Genomic DNA, 20,549 nt, shown 5'->3' on the forward strand with positions numbered 1-20,549 from the left:
TCAGTGGCACCACCTCTACAGGGTATTGATTTCTTCCCATCCTACTCAGCCCTCAGTCTTGACTAATGAAGGCAGCAGGCAGTGTGGATGATCCCCGGGCAATAAATGATTCAGAAATCATACCTTTTCATTTTGGAGTGAAATACAGTAGCCTTCTCTGACCCTTTCTGGGTCTGTTCCATCCACGCGGCTGCACAGTCTTGGACACGTCCCTGAGCTTGAGGAATTCTGTCACACCAGACACCCTTTCGTGACCCTCCTTCTCAATCTGGATTCAGGACTTCGGGTCCTGATTATTCTAGGTCAGACAGAAGCAAATATATATATATATATAAATGATCAAGGTTTAAGTATATTAGATTCAGAAAGTGTTCAGTGTGTATTGTGGGATCTGAGCTCATGAACCTTCCTGGGGACTGATGTTTGTTTAAAGTATCCTGGTGCTTCGAAGCTTACCTATGGTCTAACTGAGGCAGGAACGCCAGCCTGTGCAAAGCACTGGGTTGCAGCAATGTTAATAACATTTTGTCTTATTTTTTATGACCTTTTCTGGAGTTTCGGATTTCATAACTGTGCTCTTTCTTATCTCTGATCTCAAATTCTAAAATGAAGAGGAGAAAAAAAAATCAACTCAATAAACACTTACCTACTGCGTATCAGACTTTGTCCCTAGATCTGGGGATACGTCTGTGAAGCGAAACAGACATAAATCTCTGTCCTCATGGACTTTTCATTCTTGGGTGGAGGGCATAGACAGTTAATAAGGGAATGATCTAGTATATCAGAAAGTAATAAGTGCCTGGGGTAAATTAACAAAGGAATCGGCAGACGAGGTATGAAGGGTTCTGGCTGCAGTTGAGAGGTGACATTTGTGTAAAGAATTGAAGGAAGTGGGGGAGTGATCCCTGTAAGTGTTTAGGACAAGAACGTTCCAGGCAGAGGAAAGAGCAGGTGCAAAAGCCCTGCGGCAGGAATGTTCCTAACTTATTTTAAAAACAGCCAGGTGTAGCAGATTCAAGGAACAGTGACAGGGCCAGTATGGAGAGACTGGAGGGAGGGTGGAAACAGTGGAAGGTGAAGTCAGGTCCCTTACTGCAATACCAGGGACAAAGGTAACTGTGACTTGGCCCAGGGTGGTCGCAGTGTAGGTGGTGAGAAGAGGTCACATTTTAGATCACTGTGGAGACAGACCTAACAGATTTCGTGACATATGGGATATGGGGCATGAGAGAGATAAGGGGACCAAGAATAACTAGGAAAAGTCGATTTTGAGGACAAGATTGGTGTTGAATTGTTCTGTTCAATTTAGGGTATGTTGATTTGAGATGCTTACTAGGTATACAAGTAGATGTCCCACAGGCATGATCTGACTTTTCCTTCAAGTCTTGGGATTGACCTAGTCTTGGCTAGGCTTGCACAAGGGCTCAGAAGCTTCTGGAATTTCCTTGCTATTGCATGGATATGATCTGCTGAACATTAGGCCCAGTTTCTGGCGTTAGCTATATATAACTCCACACTTTCATTTGCTATGCAAAGCCTACCAGAATGCAAGAATGTGAGCATAATGTTTCTAAATGGTAACCTTGAGTCAGTCTCGAACTTGTTTCCTAAGGAGAGAAAATTAACTCTGTTTTATAAACTTTAATGCTTTAACTGCTGTTAGCTACACATCACTTGTATCATTACCGGGAGGGTGTCACTGTGGGTTCTCCTGGCTGAACCTACGTGGTGCTTCTCACTACCACCTGAGTGGTTTATGGAGGGGTACAGGAACCTCTCCAGGCCGACGTGGGGCTGTGTGCATGCATCGTTAGGCCTTGATTAAGATAAAGCTTGTCCCAGGCGTGCGCGTATTATCTGGGAAGTCTTCTGCAACCAGAGAATAATCCAGAAATCAGTGAAAACTTACTGTGAAATCCTGTAGAGTTTATTTGTTGTCAATTTAGTATTAATCCCTCGATATGATTGTGTTAAATAATGCCCGTTATAGACACACATTTAGAGGTAAGTGACACATAGTCAAATGCGGTTATCTGTAGTAATGAAGTTTCCTCCTCTGAAAGCTCGTTTTATTTAGAAAAGCAGATAAATACCTACCAGTTTTCACAATTTAGAGCTGCTGTAAATGTTCCAGAAATAAATATCTGAGCAACATTTACCTCTCCCTTCGTTCTCTACATTTTCAAAATTTTATGCCAACCTCATTCATCTGGCGGTATATCCATTAGATGGCTCCATGATTGCCCCAGGCTTTCATCCAAAGAAATGTGAGCACAGCTCTCATTTTTCAGTTTTTCACCCACTAAATTTGTGCCTCCCCAAAATAAATCCAGTGCTGGCAAGTGTGTGATGAAACCCGTGTCCATCCCCTCTGGTGTCAGTGAACATTTAGCCCCTATCGAAAGTATCAGCTGTCGTGTTTCAAGAACCATAGTATTACAAATAACCTTGACTCAGTAATTTTGTGCCTAAGTTTATCGTAGAGAAATCATCAGAAACATGGGATATGTTGTATGTACAAAATTATATATAGTTCAGAAATTGTAGTCAATCTAAAAATCCACCAACATGGGCATGATCAGGTAAATTATACTTGACTCCTTTGGTGGAATATTTTGTGGTCATTAGAAACTATTATAATACAAATTAGCAATGTGGAAAAATATATGGGCTATTATGGTTGGAAGTAAAGCAACACAAAAATAGTATGTTCACTAGGTTTCTAAATTACTCCTCTTGAGCAAAGGACCACAGAACATAATCTCCCCATCCAAATGTCTCAAAGACCTCTATTTATATCAATTAAATATTGCTACACTGACCACTCTGAAATTTACTGACTTAAGACAAGAGCCACTTTAATGGCTCATGATTCTGTTCAGCCACTGAAGCTGGGAGTTTCTGGCCATTCTTTTACTGGTCTTGACTGGGCTATCTCATGCATCCTTGGTCAGCTGCAGGTCAGATAGGAGACTATGCAAGTCTGCCGGGCTGTGTCACGTACCTGGGATCGTGGCTGGGCCATTTCTGCCCCATGTGGCCTCTCGTTCTCCAGCAGGCTAGCCCAGGCTGGTTCTCAAGGCAGAACCCAGCTCGCCCAGGCTGGGTCCAAGAGGGAGAACGGAAGTGTGCAGGGCCCCGTGAATCCTAGGCTTGGAACTGGTACATCACTTCCATCACATCCTGTCGGCCACCCCAAGTCCCAAGACCAGCCCAGATTTAAAAGTGGGAAAAGAGTCCACTTCCTGATAGGAGGAGCTGCAAGGTCACATGGTCAAAGGTGCGGCTACTAAGCGGAGAATAACTGCAGCCATTTTTGCAAACGTTCGACCCTCCCAACTCACTGAATTGTTCTCACCGAATTGTTGAGGTTCCTTAGTGATGTTCTAAAGAGTTCAGGTATTCCTGAGTGCCTAGACCTGCTATGTTACCCCAGGCTGAGATCCACCCCGAATGCCCCGGTGGGTACCACCTGGGATTGGTCAGTGCCCATTCTGGCTGCTCGGTCCCACACCATGCGGATTCTTAAGTATTTTGACTGTCTCTTCTGTTTGACCTTCCCTGATTGGAGGCCCCCCAACAGGCACAAATGTTTACCACCTTTTCAGGGTTATCACCCTTCTGAACACAGTTTAGAGGAGGTGAACTTAACTCTTAAAGGATTTAATCTTCAAAAACAGAAGATGTAATTATGGTAGTTGGGACCCATTTACTTATTTTTAGATCAAAATCTTGTTTTTTGATTTAAAGGAAAAAACCTGAGAACAGGAAGGTCTAAATATCTTTAAACAGTACCAATTCTGGTTAATTTGTGTATTTTAAAAACAGAAAAAACATGAGTGCACAGGGATGTTTAATGGCATAGTGTGGAAATTACAACTCACTTTGGGGACTGGCCAATGTGGGATTGAATAGTGAGCCATAAACTCTTAGAAAAGGCCCATACTTTTGTCCATAGAATCTCAATATTTATCTCTCCTTACAGACAGAAAACCTGCAATAATGTATCCATCAGGAACCCCAAAAGCCAATTTTTCATAGTTTTCCGGTAGCTTTCTGGCTTGAGTTTATGCATTAGCCTTGTAAGCCAAATATTGTTTTCCCTCCCTTGCATCTGAAACTGAATGTCAGTTGCTAAACGTGGTATATGGTATTATTTGGGTGCCTGAGTCTCCCATTCATTAGCAGAATCAAATGATAGATGCAGCATCGCCAGGAGGGACACAATTTTTCATCTACTGTAAACGCATAAGGCCAAGTGCTGCCTAGTCAGTTGTCGACTGTGAATGTGTTGATTTGTGTTAGGCCTGTGACCTATAGGGGCGAAAAGTGTGGGCGTAACGTCGCCAGGCAGGAGGGCATCATTCATTTCCTCTGTCACCTGGGATACTGAGCTGACGGGTACGCGCTTCTGCAGTGCGATATTGTACTAGCCCATCCAAGGACTCTTGACGATCTCATCATCCTTAACCTCTTACGGCGAGAGAGGCTGGGTTAAGCAAGGCAGTTTGCTTTGGCAAGCGTCACTGTGGCCCATTGGAAAGAACAGAAATCAAATCTGTTAATAGTGTGAATTTTTCTTTGGCTTCAGTCGATTTCAGTGGCTCTTCGCCTGTGGAACTTGAAGAGTGCTCACCCCTCGCCCCCCGGGATTCTGACTTACTGGGTCTAGAGGGGCCTGGAAATCTCTGTGTTCCAAAGCTCTGGGGCTGAGACCCCTGGGATTGGGTCTGTGTTCCGAAGAAGAAACGTCTGCCAGTCCTTTAAACGGCGTTCAATGTCCGCATCCTTGTGGCTCCTACTCACCACTGCAGTATGCTGAAAACCTTCCTGTGGCCCTTCGTACGGTGTGGCATCAGTCTCAGAATCAAAAGGCTGAGGCACTCCTTCTGTTCTGTTTTCAGTGTTTGTAGCAGGATGGCTCTCCCTCTCCCCCATCCCCCGCCCCTCACACCAGGCAGATGCCAGGCATCGGTGATTGAAGAGAGGCAGGAGTTAGGGTTCCAGAAGGAATTCAGGATCACAGAGCTTCTATGCAGGACAATTAAACAGCAAATAAGTGCTGACCATAAGCACAGCAGGCACTCATAGAGGCCATGGGAGGGAGAGAAATTTCAGGAGACTTTTGGTCCCTAAAGGATGGATGGGGGGACGCCTGGGTGGCTCAGTCAGTTAAGCGTCCAACTTCAGCTCAGGTCATGATTTCCCAGTTCATGGGTTCGAGTCCCATGTCAGGCTCTGTGCTGACAGCTCAGGGACCGGATCTTGCTTTGGGTTCTGTGACGCCCTCTCTCTCTGTCCCTCCCCCACTCACACTCTCTGTCTCTCAAAATAAACATTAAAAAACTTTTTTAAAGGATGGATGGGCTCTGATGGGGCACATTCCTGGCCCAGGAGTGGCCCATCACAGCACCTGGGGCTCTGTTTGCAGAGGTCTGGAATGTCCTAGGTGGCCTGGCCCCTCCTCCTCCCCCCACCAACTTCCCGCCACAGGGACGGAGCCCCTCACTCAGGCCCCTTGGTGTGTGGTCCTTGGGCTTGGGGTTCCCTCTGCTCACCGTCCTCTGCTCTTCCTCAGGCTCCTCTTTCTAGCTTAGGCCTCAGCACAAATGTCGCCCCTCACCAAAGACCTCTGACGTCTCAGTGATAATTCTTTCTCCATCAGCGGCTCTGAGACATGGCAGCCTCCCCGACACGGTCCCCAGCTGGTGGACAGTTTCCCAGGCCTGCGCCACAGACAGGACGGGCCTGCCTGACCCCCGGCCTCAGCCGGGAAGCTCGGCTCTGGTGTGGCAAGTGTGGGGCCTGTGGCCTCCAGCGTGCACCGGGCTGGCGATGCAGCCTGTCCCCCTGAGGGCCACCCTGGTCAAGATCCCCAGAGGCTTTGGCTTCCTGCCCCGCTTCCCACTGCTCTCTAGGGATCCCTTCCCTTTCTCTCAGACTGAGTTATGTGTTTCCTTGTCATTTGGGTTGTGTGCTGCCCAGCATTTCCATGTGTTTGGATGAAGGGGCGGGGGAGGGGGACTTGTCACATCACTGTCACTATTCATATTGTCCTGAAGTCACATTATCATTACAAAACAAATCTGATCACTTCCATTCCTATAAAAACTCTCATGATTTTTTTCTGCTGACAGCATAAAGTACGAGCTCCTTAGCATGACCCACAAAGCCCATCACAGCTGGCCCCATACGCTCTCCCACTGCATCTCCGCGCCCTCCAGTGACACCGACGCCACTCCCATCCCTGGGTCCTGGGCCCACCGCGTCCTTCACACCTTCATGCCTTGGTTCCCACCAAGCCCTCTCTACAGGGAGTCATTCTGCCTTCAGTCCGCTTTGTAAACTGCATCTAATCCTTCGAGGTGCGGGTGGAATATCACCTCCACCGAGAAGCCTACCTCACACCTGCCGTGTGCAAATCCCCAGGCTGCTGTCTTCAGGGTCTCCAGTGAATATTGACCTCTCTTTGCCTGCCTGCCCTAGTTCACGTGACTGATCTCACCAGCAGAATCTCAGGTGGCACCCGCTGGCAAAGGAGTCTGGGAATTGTCGTTTCCAGGGTTCCTTCCTACAGGCAGGAGCTTAGAAGGGTAGCAATGGTCCTTAGTATCGAGAGACGATATTCAGCATACATGTGCCACAGCCCTTGTCCATGGGGGACTCGTGGCCTGGAGAGTGCGAATAATTCTGGGAAGCACCTGGAATATGCTTTGTCATGCTGCCCCCAGGGATCTGGCACCTCAGGAATAAAACTCAGTCCAGTTACTTGGGTGTCCCTCCACCCCTTCCCAGTGCAAGCCCGCTAATCACTGATACCACCGCAGAGCTAGAAAGGGCTCACTGAGGAGTGGAAGCCCACTGAAGATGAGAGAAGCCCGGAAGGGAAGCAGTAAGAGTAAGAGAAGAGCCTCTGAAGCCAGACGGGGAGGGTTTAGATCCTAGCTCTCCCGCTCTCCAGCTGGGTGAAAGGCACTTAACCTCTGTCTCAGTTTCCCCATCTGTTGAACGGAAGTAGTAACAGCACCTTCCTCGTCCCGTCATTGTATGATTAAATGAGCGAGTCCCTGCAGAGTGATGGCACATAGTAAATCTTCAGTGAACTTAGCTGTCGTCATCATCACTATCGCTGTAATGTCATAGGGCGGAGACCTTACCAGACCTTAGACCAAAATAAGGTTGCTCTAATGGAGATGATGACGGGCAGCTCTGGTTAAACCAACTCACTCTCCCCTTCCTGGGGCTTCTCTCTAGCCCTGCGCTCTTGTTTCTTCTGTACAACGAGGAGAAGTGGGGTGAATATGCCCCAGGATTCCTCCTGCTCTGATGACCTCGGACTCCGCAGCCTTCATCAGCCTGAGGTTCTGCGGGATGTCAGAGGGTACCGCTCACGATTTCGTCCTGTGAAAGTTCCCCTCAGCCTTGGCCTTTTGTCAACATAAAATGTGTGGGTTCAGGCACCAAAATCATATTAAGCTCACTTTGTATTTTGTGGGTGTTTTCAGTAATGCTGAATCTCTGAGGGAGTTTTGTGAGAGTATTTATGATTGTTTTTAGTGGGCGTTGGGGGCCAGGTGACTGTAAAATCTAATCAAAAATTCAGAGGCTAGAGTCACCCTTGGGGATATTTCATCATTTATTTCAGTCATTTTCGCGCACTGAGCCTTCTCCCTCTAATACCTGAAACTATAAACTCAGTAAGTAATAGCCATGATTTTGAAATGGTCGCTGCCCTCAGATGATGGCACGATATTGCAGAATTAGAAACATTTTAAGGCCGTGGTATATAATTGCCACAGCAACAGCAATAATAAGACAACTTAAGAAGGTTAACTAAAAAAAAAAAAAAAAAAAAAAATTAATGTATGGGAGATACGGCTACAGTAGAAAAAGCTAGAAAGCCTCAGAAGTTGCCCACCTGCTTCAGATGTTCCCCCAGCAGCACTCTCAGACACGGAGCCCCCTCCACACCCACAGTGTGCTTGGTGCTATGGACCCTGACGGTCAGATGGGAGTGCCTGCCTTGCTGTGAATGGAAACCGGAGGGACCCAAAGGTTCGCCATCTTTGACCCTCACCTTTCAAGACTAGGCTGGAAACTGGCCATTCAGATTACTTCCAGGAGGGTTTCTTGTCTGAGTAAACAGCCACCGGGCACGTCCATGAGTGGGTTTGGCAGCTCTTTGGCCGGTTATACTTTGGGGCATAATAAGGTCCCTTGAAGCATTGTTAGGATCATGGGGTAGTTACTCTCTTATGTCACCAGTAAATCACAAAAACTCTGAGTCCCACTGGTTTAAGCAGAGAGTAAGCACGTTACACCTTCTAGAAGGGAGTCAGAGATACAGGAGGGCCCAAGGCTCTCCCTTCCCCTCACTCTCAAAGTGCCCTCCTTGTCACATGAGCTGCTTGGTTGGACTGTAGCAGGCCACTGGTGGTAGTTCCAGAAATGACACCAAGACAGGCCCTCCAGAGCTTCTCTGGGTTCTGCCAAGGTCTGGGAGAAGGGACCTTCCAAAGAAGCTCCCCACAGACTTTCTCTGAAGTCTCCTTGACCAGCTTAGGGTCAGTGCCTAAGCTGGGATGAGCTCAGGCTGGTTGGACACAACCTCTGGGGCTCGGGTGGGCCCAGCTTCCCTAGGCAAAGCCATGTAGAGAAGTTCATACCTGGGATTCAGTTAAGAAGCAAAAAGTGGGAGATGGAAGGTTTATGGCCACGGAGATTTCACGTTCTGTTCGTGAAATTATTGAAGTTTGGTTTTCCCACAAAACTTACATACGAAGGATAAATAGAAGCAAACTGAATTTTAGGATAATTCTCCTCATCAAAGAAATCACTGTTTCCCTTTGGGTCTGCTCACACACACCTTAGACTTAAGAGATCTAGAAGCAACTCTGAAGACACTTAACCCCGTCACCTTGTATTTACACACGGGCTCGTGGGATCAGTTCCAAAAGAAGTTTCAACCCTGGTTTAAGAAAACCAGCTATGTAGACCCTGTCTTCAAATGTGCATCCCTGGCCAATAATAAGATTCACCAGGCTACACCTTATGGACAGACGTAACTTCAGACTCAGTGCAGTACTTTCCAGAATGACTCTAGTTCCTGTATTTGGACTCTGGCGAATGTTGTCATCCTAGGCGGGTTTGAGGCTTTTCCCTCAATTTTGTCCAGAGAAGAGGGATGCTTCCATAGACCCGAATCTCTAGTCAGACAGCAGTTGAAGGGTGTTCAAACCCCCAGAGAGTTTCCGTGTCTCAGGGGTGAAAGGAGAAGCTAAAATGTGCCCTCCGTCGGTCCCACCTCTGTGTCCTGTCCTCTGCAGAGCGAAATTACACAACCAGATTTCACCCCACAGGGCCCCCGTTTGATCTGACTTTGCTTTTGAAATTTGGACCAAGAAAAATCAATCTAAAGATAAGCATCCTATTCCACTCACAGCCGAAATGCCCATCCCAAGGGCAGAAAGAGGAAGCTGCCTTGTTTTCCTCCTCACATCGTTTCGGTTCTTGAGCCAGCAGGAAACCGTATCCCACTCCCTCCTGCTCGGTCCTCTTGTCCTTCCTTCCACTGAGTTAACCGGGAGCAACTTTCTTTCCTCCTGCTTGTTAGAGGAAACACATCCGTCCCTGGCCCTTTGCTCAGCCTTCCTCGACCTCCAGCCTCCCTTGCTCGGTGGCCTTCTTCACCTTGGCTCTTGTGCACCCTCTGCGTGGCCCCAAGATTCAGTCCCCACCCTGACCTTGCCCATTGATCGTGGAGACTTTGACCGGGTCTGCCATGAGCGCTTAGAATTGCACCAGGCCCTCTGATGTGCCCGGAGCGCCAGCAGGGAGCTCTCATGCCTCCTGCATGGACTCTCTCCAGTCTTCAGTGAATGGTTTGCACAAAGAGCAGTTATAAGACAGATCTGCAGTGTCCTACCATGGAGAAAGACACAGACTGGGCCTTGGGGGCCCTGGAGAAGCCCAGCTGGGGAGCTGATGGGTGTCCCTGGGGAGCAAGGAGGTCTCTGCCTCCAGGATAACTATCACTCCCGGGGGAAGGTTTTGTACAGAGACTGAAGGCAAGAGGCAGGGAGGGATGGAGCGGAGAGAGAAGGCCCTGGGTGTGAGAAGGCCCGAGCATGGAAGAGAAAGGAGGCGTTCTGCAGTTTTGGCGGGAAGCCTGGCCCAAATCTGTACTCCTGTGCCACTCCTGAGCATACACGTGGAACCGTCTTTCTTTGCCCAGCCCTAGCTCCCTTCCCTCCTAGGCAGGGCTATGGCCAAGCCTGAGGTACTGCCTGGGCCCTGGAGAAGATTCTCTCCTTCCCTCTACCACGTGCCCAGCCTCCTCCTCCTGAAGGTCTAGACAGGCCTCGGGATTGCACCCAGGTGGACCCTCTGCCACTTGTCACAGCCTCAGCCTTCCAGCTGCCCTTACTCCCTTAGCTGCTTTCCCACATGACTTCTGGCAGCTTCATAGCCTCTGAGCTTTGGGTTGGGCAGATCCAAAAATGCAGCCTTGGGTGACCACCAGAATAACTACGTGCCAAATCCAGGCTCTGGAACTTGACTCTGTGGCTCAAGAAAGGAGCCTGAGTCTCACTCCCCATGCCCCCCCCCCCACCAACCCCCGGAAAAACAGAGATAAAAATAATGCCCACCTCAGAGGCTTATTACAAGGATTCAAGAGCATAATATATGAAAGACCTTCACAGACCATCATTCACCAATCTATTGTCTTTAAAAAAATTTTTTTAATGTGTATACATTTTTGAGAGAGAGAGAGAGAGGCAGAGAGAAAGGGAGATACAGAAACCAAAGCAGACTCCAGGCTCTGAGCTGTCAGCACAGAGCCCGATGCGGGTCCCCAACTCAAGAAACGTGAGATCATGACCTGAGCCAAAGTCGGACACTTAACCGACAGAGCCACGCAGGCACCCCCAATCTATTGTCTTTTTAATGGAAATTAGTATATTATCAATCTCTGAAGATACGGAGCCTCTCGTTCAGCATGCCACAGCAGCACACGCACCAGAACGAGGTTCCAGAAAGGACCTTCCTTCCCTAGATATTGACAAAATGAGTGCAGCTCTAAAGCAATGGCCGGTTCAAATTTCAGTCAATAAAGGAATATAGAGGGAACAAGCTCTCCCCCACCCCTTTCTCTAGCCACCAGATTCTCTTCTCAGGAGGCGTCCAGCGCTATCATTTTCTGTGTATCCGTCCACGGGTGCCTTGTGCATATACAAGAAAGGGTTGGACGGCCACTCTCCCCCTCCCCCTTTACACAAATGGCAGCTTCCTTCCTTCCTTCCTTCCTTCCTTCCTTCCTTCCTTCCTTCCTTCCTTCCTTCCTGTTTTATTTCTTTTGAGAGAGGGAGAGCACAAGCAGGGGAAGGGCAGAGAAAGAGGGAGAATCCCAAGCAGGCTCAGCACTGTCAGTGCCGACCCCGAGGTGGGGCTTGAACTCACAAACCATGAGATTGTGACCTGAGCCGAAATGAAGAGTCGGGTGCTTAACCCGCTGAGCCACCCAGGCGCCCTACTACAGGCTGCACCTTTCACACTTCCTCCTTGGTGGTTTCGTCTTTGCCAATCAGGAGGTGGAAATGATATTTTGCTGTGTCTGTCATTCGTGTTTTACTTACTGTAAGTGGGATTAAGTGCAATTTCCTGGCCACAAACCACGTGAGTTTCTTTTCTTGCGAGCTCGATTTTCCTGCTTTGCCCTTTAGGGTTTTTTGTTGTTGTTGTTCGGTTGATCTTATACTTACTGGTTTGTAGCTCTTTACTAGGGAAGCGAGCCCTCTGTGATCCTTGTTACAGCTCTTTTCCCAGCATATGGTTTACCTCTTGATTCCGCTTGAATTGGTTTCCATGTGGACTGTGATTTTCTGCAGTCACACTTCTGTCATATGCCATGGAAAGAATGAATGAAGATCAGGAGGGCTGATCAGCTCTGAGGGCTGCCTCTCAGTGAGTCTGTCTTGAGCCTTTATTCTTTTTCTGTCACCTGTTGTTATCCTCTGACCTCCGATCTCAGCCAAGGGTCCAAGGGCTGGGGCTTTGACTGGGGTGGTCCAAAGAAGCAAGGGACAGTCCAAAACATTGAGCCTTGGGGCAAATTAAGGACACAGCTTAGATCTCAAATGAAGGGCCTGCCCTGGAGAGCAGCCTGGAAGGTCTGGGTGACCAGAACAGGAATCCTCAGAGCTCTGGGAAAGGAGTCTTTTGTTAAGTTGCAGTTGGGTTAAGGATGCCAAGCCTGTTCTACACATCCTGTCATCTGGCAACTACAGGAAAATGAGAGAATTAACCCAGTCAATGAATTGAACCCACACATTTTGAGGTCAGCCACTAGACAGGTGTCTGTCGTTCATGGACACACCTCCTCCAGCTCATTTTCTCCCCTAGGACAATAAGCCAGGCCCTTGTAGATCAACAGTAGTCCCATCCGGTACATATTGTGTCATTGTGGAATCCTAGAATTGGGCTGGGAAAGGAACTGGTTCTCAGTCCCTTCTGCATTGACGTCCCCTCCGTAAAAACTATGGCAAAACCCATGTGCGGTGAGGACAGTTCACGACCACCTGCTCTGCGTGGGGGGCTGATGGCAGCAGCAGCTGGGTCAGTCTTGATCAGAGAGCCTCATTTCCTGGATACGTGCCATCACCCTAGCCCCTGGCCTCTGGCCCCTGTGGATGGTTGGAAAGGTTCTGGGCAAGTTCACCAGCAGCTGGGTTGTTCCCTCTTGAGTATTCAGACATCCCGGGGATGCACCAGCTTGTCTGGACTGGTAGCTGAGAGGTTTGCTCTGAATGCCGTTACTGATTTTTCCCCACCCTTTATCATCTCCCCACCCTTTGGCCATTCTCTGGAAGTTGGATTCTAATCTTTCTTTGAAAAGAATATTTCTCAAAAGAAATGTTTTCTCCCTCTGCTAGACACTCCTGGAGCAAGGGGATGAACAAGAGGCTTTGATCTTGAAGGCATTCTTTTTAAGTTTGATCTTTTGATCTAATGTTTTGTTTCTGTGCACTTAATGGTTTGCTTCAAAATCACCTAAATATCAGGTCAAATAAGACAAATACTTTCAAAAGCAAAACCCATACCGATGCTTTATTGTAACCCCTAACAAAGTGCTGTTAAATTGTCCTTTGCAACCAGCACGTTGATTCTAACTGGGCAGGGAGTGAAGAGGAGAACTTCCCAGGTCTCCTCTGTGACCGGGAATCACCAGCCTCATGATCTTCAAAGCCCAAATAGCAAATACGTATCAGTAGCTCTGCTCTGTCTCATCACTGGCCTACTATTCTTTATAGGAAGTAATAGATGAGTTGGATCTTCGGGGACGTTCACGAAGACCACAGGCCTTACGGTGATTGATTGTCTGTGTCTTTTTCACGAGGGCTGTGGGACAACCCGGCTCACTCTGCTTTGGCCCCGTTGGACTATGGACCGCTTAGCCTGTGGGTGGTACAGGGCACAGGCATCTCTGGTGTTCTCATACAACTATCAGTGCATCGGGCACCGCATCCGGGTTGCCAGAGTTGGGTAGCCATGATGGCGGCATCGTTTCCCCTCACCCTTTGCCTTCCCTGCCACCACGTAGATAGAAACCCTAGGCACATGAGGCTGTGAGATACATGATGCAGAGAAACGCCAGCGGATTGGAGCGCAGCGCCTTAGGACGTAATGGATGGCCCTGCCTGTTGAGGTTTCAGGAACCTACCATGAATCAAGCCTGGCAGAATTTGTCTTCTGGCTCAATACAGTTATAGGCATGTATTCTTTGCCAAGGCCTATAACGAATTGGGCTATATCGGGGCCCAGATATTCTTACAAATAAGAACTTGAGATTCTGTGGTTGCCACCCATCTTTAAATCCATGAGTCAGTACCTAGGCCTTTTATTCTTCTTAATACAATTAATCTCTGCTTTCTAAGGAAAAATACCACCGCTGTGACTAAATATCAGTGTATTGTTGGCTATCTGTGTGGCTGTACCATCTTAAAGTATACTGCAGACTCACGCGTGTGCACAAAAAGGGAAAAGCTAGAAACATCCCAGGTACCCAAGAATAGAGAAAAGGTTGGATAAACTTTGAACAGGAAAGCATTACAATTAATACATGAGAACTTCACTTCAGGGCAAAACGGAGTAAGAGGGCACAGATTTACCCTCCAACCTGAAACAAAAATAACAACCAAACAAGAAAATATTAAAATAATTTTATAAATATATATTTTTTACTTATAAAACAAAGGTTTTTAAGACACTGGCCATCAAGCAGTGAAAAATAGCAGTCCCTGAGAGATAGTTCACAGGGAGATGAATCTCGTGGTTGCCCCAGCTTGAGAGTTTGCAGGCTACGGCCTATGGAAGGGGCAGTGAGGTGGAGCCCAGAAGATCACCCCAGTTGAGATGGAGCTGAGTCCAGAGAGACCAAGGCAGCTGGAGTTCTCAGGACACAGCCTCAGAGAGGAGAGGTCAGGTGTGCATGCAGAGAAACCTCAGACACCCACAGCTGGTTCCCCTTGAATACTCCACAGAGTACTGATCAATACCTGTGAGGCCAGGGAAAGATCTATCCAAAGGGATTAAAGGGAACAGAGCCTGGTGCTCATAAAGAGCCAGGAATAATGTTCCCACCAGCCTAACTGGAAAATTTCATAATTCACGAGGCATAGGGTAGAATACACAGAAAGGTCTTGCTTGCCTCGGTAGCAGGGGACAGTTAGCCCCAAATTGAGCAGGGCTCCAGACCCTCCTAACACATCAAAAAGGAAAGAACCAAAATCATAAAAATGTTTCCAGTAATTCAACCGCATCCCGAAACAAAAACCAAGAATATTTATGAGGATACAAAAATATCAAGCGTCAGGGCAAATTGCATAATGTCTGGCATCAAAGATTACAAGGTATACAAAGCAGCAGAAAAACACAATCCATCAAAACAAATCCGGAACTGACACAGATGTTAGAATTAGCAGATAAGGATGTTAAAAGTTATTATAACCATATTCCATACACTTAAAACCTTTAGCAGAGACATGAATATATATCTTTTAAGAAGACCTAAATAGAGCTCTTAGAGATGAAATACACATGGAAAGAAATCTACAGTGGATCAGACCTTGCAGAAGAAAAATGAAGCTTGAATACATAATTATGGGCACTATCCAAAATGGGACACAGAATAATAAAAAGATAAAGAGCATCAAGGAACTTTTGGATAACTTCAAGTAGCTTAACATATGTGTCATTAGAGATCCTGGGAAAGAGGAGGCCAGCAAACATATTTGAAGAAACAGTAGTTGGAATTTTTCTAAATTTGGTGAAAGTTATAAACCCACAGATCCAATATGTTCCGTGAACCCCAAACACAAGAAGCGTGAAAACGAAAGGCACATTACAGTCAAATTGCTCAAAACCAGTGATAAAGAGAAAAGTCCTCAGGTAGCCAGGGGAAAAAGAAACATTACATACGGAGGAACAAAAATGAAGATGACAGCCCATTTCTCTTTAGAAACGATGCGAGAGAGGAGACGGTGAAACGACACCTTTGAAGTAGTGAATGGAAACATTGTCAGCTTCAAATTCTATATCCAGCAAAAGTATCCTTCAAAACTGAAGACAAAAAAAAAAAAAAAAAAGACATGTTCTTATATGTGGAAGTGGAAAGAATTCATTAACAGGAGACCCACACTACAAGAAGCCCTTCAGTTGGAAGGAGGATAACACCAGATTGAAAGCTGTTTCAACACAAAGAAATGAAGGTCATCAGAAGTGGTAATGACATTCCCATCAGCAGCGTATGAAAGTTCATGATAGTTCCATTTGTAATACCCCAAAGCTGGAGACAGCCCAAATGCCAATCAGTAAGTGATCAGATTAACAAACTGGTATGTCCATCTGTGCAATGGAGTACTACTCAGCTATAACAAGGAATGAATTCTTGATACATTCTACAGCATGGATGAGTCTCAACATAATTGTATCGAGTGAAAGTAGCTAGCCAGAGACTATATGCTGTCTGATTCCACCTACATAAAATTTTATGAAATGCAAAATAGTGACAGAAGGCAGATCAGTGGTTGCCTGGAAATGGAGGTGGGAGCAGAGAGAAGAAGGGAGAGATTACAAATAGGTGTCAGGAGACTTTGGGGATGGTGAATATGTTCACCATCTGGATTATAGTGTTGGTTTCATGGACGTGTACAATTGTACGCATACGTACCATTTAGCAGATTGTATAACTTATGTTTGTGCCCTTTATCACGTCAGTGAAACCTTGATAAAACTGTTAAAAATTAATACATGAAGACATAATGAAAGTGAGAAGGAAATAGAAAAAGGACATAGAAAAACATAAAAGACATAATTTTAGAAGCCCTGTATCAACTAGCTAAAAACTACGTGATCCAGATGGTTAAAAAGAAATAATTTAGGAAGATGTCATGTTTAGAAAAAGAAGAGTTACTGTAGTAATCTTCGCCACTTGTTCTAATACAAAAAAGTGAATAGAAGACAAAAATGCACTTTTTCTCAGGTTTTGTCATTTTATGGATTTGAATTTCATTGTCTCTATTTGAGCTTTTTAATAGCTTCCTTAGGAATGTACCCTTTCTGTGCCCCGGTCTCTTCATATGTGAAATGGGAACATTAACAACGTTTAACTCTTAGGAGCTCAGATGAGCTAATTCCTCTCTAAGTGCTTCAAACAGTACCTGGCACACGGCATTCGGTACATGTTAGCAGGACCAGCTGCTAATATAATGCTGCCTCACAACTACCTTGGATCCAAGAATGAAAGGCAGAGGTTGAACTTTGGAGTGGTATTGAGTCCGCCCCAACTCCATACGCTCAGAGAAAAAACAACAAAAGCTAAAAACAAAACAAACAGAAAAAACCAGATCTAGAGGAAGGGAAAAATGATTTAAGATCTTTGTGCTTCCTAACTCTGAGACTGAGACCCTACAGCAGTGCAGAGCAAATCTTTGAGTCTCCTGGGCAGACGGTTGGATATGCACATGGAACCTGTTACAAGGTCATGGCCCCCCAGCTGGGTGGAGTGAGTACCTTCCCTGGATGTCTAGGCCTGGCCCTCAGACCCTTTCTTGGTTAGGCATCTGTATCCTCCCCTGTCTGTGTTCATCCATACCTCTTATCTCTGAACTCCGGGCCCCCTATTCGAGCAGGTAGTTTTTATTGTATATTACGGATCACTTTTTTCTCTGAGTGATGATCCTCTTGTTCTCCACCTTGGACTAACAGCCTTGTCTGCCATTGTCCTGGGATGTTTACGTGATGTGTGTATGTGTGTTTGTTCTAATATATACATTCTATCTTAAACAGAAAACAGTGTGTAATTTTCACACGTAACAGTTCATAGTAATAAATAGTATTTTCATTGTACCTTCAAACCAAAGGTTGAGTCATCAAAAAGTATGGAGGGTGGGGAAAAAAGTGAGCCGCCAGAGTCAAGGACTTTTCCCCAGTACCCTTGCAACTACGGTTATGTTCAAATACTTTATTGTACACTTCCCTTTTATTAAGTAATTTAATTTTATAGGAACCTGTAAAATGAAATGTATTATCATTTGAGTAACTTTAAGAGACATGGAGATTATACTATTTAAAGGAACCCTATGAAGGTCCATTAACTAGGTAATCTGCATAAGAATTTGTTTTTCATAAAGTTGCGTTTCATTAAAATAGTGCCAGAATTCCTATGATCTCAACTCAACGTTTCATTATCATGAACCAAGGCATCTCATCAAGGTAGCAACTGAATCATGGTGCCTTTTTGTCATGGGGTGAAATGGATTGAAGCCTCCTAATGTCTGTAATTAAGGGAGCTTTCAGATCACGTTACATTCTCCGGAAGCCACCTCATCCATATGCTGAAAGACTGCATTTGACCATCAATTCCTAGAACTCATTTATCTATCCTAGGCCCGATGTCTGTTTCTAGGATTTTGTATAAAAGGACATGTTGGGTAATAGGTAATATTGCAGGCTGTGGCCTTCATTCTTTTCATGGATTTGCATTGAAATTATTAGTGAAGCTAATGGAGGGGGATGAAATTACCCATTTCCAAGGAATATCTTGGAATGATGAAGGAGTAATTATATTCTAAATACAAAATAAGGATGTTGTGCTCATCCCACTTTAATTTTTTCCAGAATGCTGATCTGTTCTAAAATTCATACAGAACTAATTTCAGAGGAGTGAATAAAGCTTGCTTGAAATTTTCACTCAAGTGGGTCACATGGGGAAAAAAGAACCAGCTGACAATTGAATGCCAGTTTGGTCTGGATACGAAATGTCTCCCCTAGGTTGGCTGAGTCCGTGTGGCGGGTGGGCATTTTGGTCCGGAGAGCAGCTGAGGGGCTGGCCGGAGAGCCACGTCTCAGGTCCTGCTCCGTGACTGACTGACTGAAGCAGCTGTGTGCAAAGCCTTTACTTTCTGGAGCCTCCTGTGGGACGGCAGAACGTGGGAGCCTGCAAGGCTGCTCCACCAGGACATCTCAGCCTGGGGAAGCTCAGAAGGCCGCTAGATGGGTGGGATACATCCCATGATGGTCACAGACCCACACACCACAGAAGGAAGGGTATTGCGTATCGAACAAAAGTTAGTCCAAGGCAGCCTCACATAGGAAAAAACAAAACAGGACAGGGGAGCTAGCCTTCTAAACTTCCTTCCTCAGACGTCCTAGTATTGCACGAGAAGGTGACCCAACCTGCCTGAGCAAGGATCTGGTGTCGAACCCAGGGATTGTCTACCTCAGCGCTGTTGACATTGGAGTCATAATTCTTTATCGTGGGGCTGTCCTGGGCATGTAGGACGTGTAGTAGCATCCCTGGCCTCTACCCACTAGATGCCAGAAGCCAGTAGCACCTCCATGAATCCCCAGTTGTGACAACCAAAACCGTCTCCAGACATGGCCAAATGTCCTCTGGGGAACAAACCACCCCCATTTGAGAAGCACCAGTATGGGGCAAGAGACTGTCACGAAGCCGGCAGATCAAGCCCCCTCACACCTTGAGGCCTGTTTGGCAGGCCGTCTGGATCTCACAGACATCACAGCTCACGCTCCTCCCGACTTGGAGCGTGGCGCTTGATGACCGAGCCCAGATGTTCTCAGTCGAGGAGACCTTGGTTGGCCACTTTGGCTCTTGAGGTGGCAGTTTCCTCCTCTGGGAAACGAGAACGGCAGCAGGACCCCGCTCACTCAGAGGCCGGTTGGGGTAACGCACACGAAGGAATATTCACTACAGGTGTTGTCAGGTTAAGACCTAAAATCCTGCGGAAGTTACAGTGTATGTAGGATTTCCCCCTCTTTGCCATCCACTGGGTTCCTCATTTCAGGATAAGTGAGTGTATCTAAGGAAGGTGTTTTAAAGCCTTAAAATGCCCCCTCCCAGCACATTTGCTCATACACACACACGCGCACACACAGCCACCTTCTCTACCTAAAAGATGTCAGGCAGCCCTACCATCGCGTTAGCATTGGCTTGGTTCTGTGTCAGTCCCAAGCAGAGTGTTTTTTGGTTTTGAGGGACTAAGGCATTATTAAGAGGAAGCTGTTTGAGGGAAGGTACAGTGGCGACACTTCCGTTAGAAGGAGGAGTAGGAGAGCTCCTTGTCCCGGCCCGGGAAATCCTTTTCTCCATCCATTTTCCTGCCTCTGTTCAGTGAAAACCTTCTGCGGATACTTTGGCATTTGAGCTGGGGCTCCTAAAGTACGTGGAAGTCCTGTCTGTGCCACCTCATCTGAAAGCCCTAGAAAGCTTTTCCTCTTGGATAATGTTCTTAGGCTTCCAAGAGGCTTGCCCTTGTACTGGGAGCCGTTGAGGACAGGGTGAAGAAAATGGTCTAGCCTGTTTGTGGCCAAACCACCTATTTCTGGGAATTTCCCCCATGGTGCCTGGCCTGGGTTCAGAGGGAGTGTCCCTGTGGGTCTCACAGCTCTGGGACCTCGGCTCTGCAAGACCCTCTTGGTGTCCCGTTCTGGCCTACAAAGATGTGTGAGCAGCCAACCTGATGCTTTTCTAGAGACTCTGAGCCACCCATTAGAGGCTCACTTAAACCAAAGCTCTGGCTTCCCTATTAAAGTGCCCCCAGTGGCCCAGAAGGAGACCATGAGTGATTGCCACATGGGAGCCACAATTCCCTTGATTCCAGCCCCTGTCTAGTCACCAACACCAGCCCCCTCCCCGGCCCTGGCCCCATGAAGTACCCACGAAGAATGAGGGGTAGAGGCTTGTGGAGGTGGGTCAACTCAGCCCATCAAAGCCTTTTGCAGAGGAAGATCCAGGCTCTTTGACGTTGTCCTCAAAGCCTCTGAGACTTTGCTTCAGTTAATTCTATCCCACGGCCAGTTTGACCCTGGTCCAGGAAGTTGTTTCCTGTAGATCCCAATTCTGCTTAGTGCTGTGTGGGTCACCAGGTTTGCCCCGGAGCAGAGCAGGCCTCTCGTGGGAGTTTTCCAAGCCCACCCACCCCCACCACACACAAAGCTCCTTGTCACCACCTAGCTGGGCGTAATGGATG

The 20,549-nt window shown here is 46.9% G+C and overlaps 1 protein-coding gene across 9 annotated transcripts in view; it reads left to right on the forward strand.

The window, feature by feature from the left end:
- ULK4 (unc-51 like kinase 4) overlaps positions 1-20,549 on the forward strand; it is a 571,462-nt gene that overhangs the window by 532,586 nt on the left and 18,327 nt on the right. The gene's annotated exons all lie outside the window — the stretch shown is intronic.

This window comes from Acinonyx jubatus, chromosome C2, assembly GCF_027475565.1.
Source record: "Acinonyx jubatus isolate Ajub_Pintada_27869175 chromosome C2, VMU_Ajub_asm_v1.0, whole genome shotgun sequence".
NCBI classification, from domain to species: domain Eukaryota; kingdom Metazoa; phylum Chordata; class Mammalia; order Carnivora; family Felidae; genus Acinonyx; species Acinonyx jubatus.